Source organism: Polyodon spathula, chromosome 47 (assembly GCF_017654505.1).
Source record: "Polyodon spathula isolate WHYD16114869_AA chromosome 47, ASM1765450v1, whole genome shotgun sequence".
In the NCBI taxonomy this organism is placed as follows: domain Eukaryota; kingdom Metazoa; phylum Chordata; class Actinopteri; order Acipenseriformes; family Polyodontidae; genus Polyodon; species Polyodon spathula.
The window spans coordinates 414,624-419,515 of NC_054580.1; the positions used below are offsets into that span (position 1 = coordinate 414,624).

General features: G+C 42.2%; 2 pseudogenes; one reads left to right on the forward strand and one right to left on the reverse strand.

The window, feature by feature from the left end:
- LOC121306264 overlaps window positions 1-189 on the reverse strand; it is a 3,693-nt pseudogene extending 3,504 nt beyond the window's left edge.
- Window positions 142-3,088, forward strand: LOC121306265 (annotated as a pseudogene).
- The last annotated feature ends 1,804 nt before the right edge of the window (window positions 3,089-4,892 follow it).

The following is a 4,892-nucleotide window of genomic DNA, read 5'->3' on the forward strand; positions in this document are numbered from 1 at the left end:
GTTCTACCTCTTGTTCCTACACCACAAATTACTACCCTTGATGTTCAAATGGGAGTTGATGGCCGCAAGCTTGACCCTGCAAAAATTCAGAATAGAGGTTATAAACTTGATGTTGATCCCCAGCTAATCACTGTAAAAAAATTCTTATGGGTGCTGCTGCTGGATATTACAAGGTATGTAGAACGTCATCTTCTAACTCCTTCTCATTTTAAAGCTTGCCTCCTAAAATGCTCCTGTGCTTTCAGAGCCATGTATTGGACAACACTTATGTGATCTCTTACTCTATTGAACCAATGCTGGCGCATACCTGGCAAGATGGACCTGAGAAGACCAAGTACACAGTAATTCATGCAATAACCACTCCCTTTCATGCCTCGGCCACCAGTTGTCACAAACAGTATATATAACTTGTCCTCCTGCAGTAAATCAAAGGGATTTGTTGCAGAGCTCCACTTCATATCCTTCATTAACTGAATGCTTTATTTTCAGACACTGTTCCTAATGACCGAGTGTTCAATGTGACCCTGGGGACAATCCTGCCTGATATGGATCATGTCAATTCTAGTTGGACCAGAGATTTTAACTGTTCCAGAAGCCAACCTTAAAGGTTATAATGTCCAGGAGCATGTCTTTCCCAATGGATCAAAGACCTACACTCTCCAGGTGCCATTTGAGGACCCCAATGTGAAACAAAAGGTACCATCCCACCTGTTCAACCATCCAACGGCCCTTTTGAAAACACTTGCCTCCTGTAGATGTGTTGCTTGCTGTCTGACTTTGGGTTTAATCTACAAACCTTTACTTCTTTCAGGTAACTCCTCCAGACACCAGGACCTACATTCTGCCCCTGACCTACTTGCTGAATGTAGTGCCAGAGAATACACTTCACTCATCTTGCTGTAGTCGAAGCTGTTCTCAGACATCAGTAAGTGACTATTTGTGGTCTACAGCTACCCTTTCCTAAGCAATCCAGTCCATTGCAATGTCCACTGTTCTTCCTCTTGCAGTTCCACCTACAGTAACTGGCTACTGTGATGGTGCTGCATTCTATACCATGGCAACATGGGTCGCAACTGGATTCCTTTTGTGGGCTCAAGAGAACTTGGAAGTCTGTGTGCCCTGTACAAGTATAATGTCAACTCTACCAATTTCTGGATGGCTGTGCCATACAATTCAATTGATGCCACATATGAAGTAAGTGATGCAACTTTAAAATGTGTGTTTAGCTGTTTTGGGTTCAACACATTACTGACCTGATGTATTGTCTCTGTAGGTGATCAGCTCTTCAGGCATCACAAGCAGGCATGACTTGACCTTGAAGGATATTACGACCATGGTTTTGGTGGCTGACTTCTCTCTGTCCTGCAGTTTCCCTACAAAGATGATTGGTAACTCTCCTGCAGACCAAGCATTCTGTATAATAGCTGCTTTTGAGATTGGAGATTTGTTTCCTTAACCTGGATCCAAATGGTATGTTTCAGATTGCTTCACCAATGGAACCATGGCAGCTCTTGCTGTGAAAGTGGAATCTGTCCCCAGCTTGTCTCCAAGTCAACTAACTCTAAGGGATCCTAGTTGCAGGCCTCTCCAGTCTGATGCTATCAATGCGATTTTCTACTTCAATGTCAACTCCTGTGGAACAACTAGAAGGGTTAGTATTGAAAAATTTTAATCATGAGGTTCATGTTGACAAGGGGCAGACATAACACCCTGAATCAAGGGATAGGATTGGGGGGGGGGGGGCTGAATTACTTGCATGATTTGTGGGCATTTGCCACCTGCAAGATGCCACTGTTTTATTTAACTGCTTGTCCAGATGACAAAGGTGTTGTGACACATGAGATGGCATTGCATATGCTGCCTGTAGAGGCTTTGGGTGAATTGTAATTAAGTGAAAGCCTTGTACTAACTGGGGATGATCTTGTGTTTGGCATGGAAGATGGTACTTAACTAGTACATGAGCTCATACCAATTGCAGCTCAAGTGTCTCCAGCTACGTATTCAAATGGCTTTTTGCAGCAAACATATAATAACTGCTGTTGCCCTCCCTAGAGGTTAGTAAAACAATACTAAGTTAGTCTAGCAGTTTCTGATGCAGACTTCCAGTATTGTACTAACTGGAACATATGAAATCCCAAAACATTTGAACAACTGACACAACTACTCACAACTAAAACATATTTTGAAATTTGTGGGGGTGGGAAATGTTGCAATTGGTACTAAGTTAGTATGCATCTAGGGATGACCAGAGTACCAGAAACTAGTCTGCAACTTGGTATGCAGCTCCATGCTAAATCTGCATGTTCTTTGCAACAGAGCATTTGTGATCTTTCTCTTCCAGTTTGATAACAACCTCCTGACTTATGAGAATGAAGTGCTGTTCACATCTTACCTGTAAGGATTACATCACAAATTGAGCATCTTCATGATTGAGCCTGAAGCTCTACTAACCCATCTCCTCTTTCCAGGCTGAGAGTTGCCTGTCACTATCTGGTCAATGACACCAAGGTAGTACAGTTCTTGTACCAGAATAATCCTGCACCTGGAGTCCAGCCTGGCTTGGGGGGACCTTGAAGTCATCATGCGGCTTGCATTGGGTATGACTTGGAATGGAAAATAGTGTATATGCTGTAGCAGTGTGTTTCCTTCTATAAATTCTCCCTTGCATCTCTGCAGATTCAACCTAAAATGACCTCTATGGAGTGGAGGATTACCCTGTTGTGAAGTACTTACGAAGACCCTTGTATTTTGAGGTAGAACTCCTGTACAGCAGGGATCCACAGGCTGAATTGTTTTTGGATAACTGCTGGGCAACCTATTCTGCTGACAGGACTAGCTCTCCAAAGTGGGATGTTGCTGTGGACAGGTAAGATGCTGGAATATGAGGTTGTTTCTACAAAACACAGGAGCTGGAACTGTGGCTGATTTGCTCCTGATTCTTTCTCTTTGTAGCTGTGAGAACTCTGCAGATGAGTCCTTGACCATCTTTCACACAGTCTCCAGCAATGCAAGAGTGCTGTTCCCTTCCCACCTGAAGAGGTTTGAAGTGAAAATGTTTTCCTTCACAAGCCAGGCCAGGATGCACTGAAAGGACAGGTAAAGGAGGGTTGGATTGGAGACTGTTTTGCCAACCTTTTATGTCAAAATCTATTGAAAATCCACCCTTGACATGCTGAATGTGAATATGGCATATCTCATGTTCTGTGGAGGTTAGGAGCTTGATTTTTTTGCAGCGGGCCCCCGCACAAGGAGTCACCGTTTTTCTGGTTCTAGGTGCCAGGACAGCTCAGCAAAATTATTTTTTTACTCACGATTCTGGGTTTTTGGGTGAACCACTGTGCTGTTTTTAGGAGGTGGTTTGGGGCGCTCCTCTGAGTCTATATCACTTCCAATGATGCTTATATGTGCTTGGGTTCAAGAAATGCATGAAAATGTGTTTTTCAACCCTGTCACAGGGTTGAAAAATGAAGCTGAACACCCTGAAATGTTTTTTGCAAAGAATTACTAGAAAACTGGACATGTTACATTCAGGCTGGTCCCCTGAGTCTAGAACCATTTGAATGGTGGGTCTAGGTGCTTCTGTTTCAGAAATATACACTAAAAGTGATGGCTAGGTGTGTACATGCAGCGGTTGCATGGTGGTGTGTGCTTGCGTGCAGGGCTGGCGTGGTGGTGTGTGTCTGCAGGGTTCGCACTGTGGTGTATGCGTGCGTGCAGGGGTGATGTGTGCTTAGAAACTCAGGTGTCCGCTGAGTCCCAAAAACTGGGCTGAATTCGAAAATTATCTAAAAACCAAAGTGGCTCAGATTTTGGCACGTAAATGTAAACAGGAGCAGTCTATATATAAAACTGTGATTACATTAGAGATAAACTAATGCATCCTGTAGCAAAACTGCAATAGTGTATATACTGATATTAAAATACATTGCGCAAACGATTATAGATGTATGCTATTTGAAAGAAAAAAGTACACCACTACAGGAAAAAAAAAAAAAAAAAAAAAAAAAAATTCTTACGTTCGTACATAACATGATAATTGATATAAAGTAATAACCCATAGTTTGTTACATTAGTACAGCAAAATACCAGGTTATATTTATTTATATTTTTATTTATGTGTTTATTTCGTCTTTTGTTTATTTATTTAATTCATTATTTCGAATTTTATTTCGTTTTTTATTTATTTATTAATTTTGGCACAATTTATCCTCCATGTGCTGGGTCATGAAGAGAGGATCTCTTCCGCAGGAGGGCACAGTGCTTGCACACTTCGGGAGCGCCCGCTTGAAGGGCCCTTCGGAGGGAGCAGTTTCTGTTCACTACAGATGGGAACACCCCTGAAGAGGGCCTCCATCCACCTCCGCCCTTCGCAGTGCGCTTCGTAGGGCGCATTTCCGTGGATTGGAGCCCTCTCCCTTCTCCTTCCCTGATCTGCTTTAATCGTCCTCTCCCTTCAATGCTCCTGCCCAAAACTGCACCCACCAATCAGAACAAGCAGGCGGGACTTGGTCGCTCCTGCAAGCTGTCAATCATCACAACTTTCTTCTGCATTACACACACATTAAACATGATAATACAACTATTTACAAATAGTTTTGGAGGAGTAACACAACCCCGGTGTTCAATCCATTACAATACTTATGTGCTCTTACTGGACTTTACTCATGTGAGCGAATGTTTTTACTGTAAGTTTACTGCTCCCGGTCGAACTCGCTCTTAAATGTAATTATTTACTGGATTGTTTATTTTGTTCAGTTTGTATTTGATCTTACTGTCTACTGATTTTACTGTACTTTATAACTGCTCTTATCTGTAATGTGATATTCTGTAATGTGATAATTTGTAATGTGATACTTGTACTGTAATACTCTGTAACATTTTTAAGTCGCCCT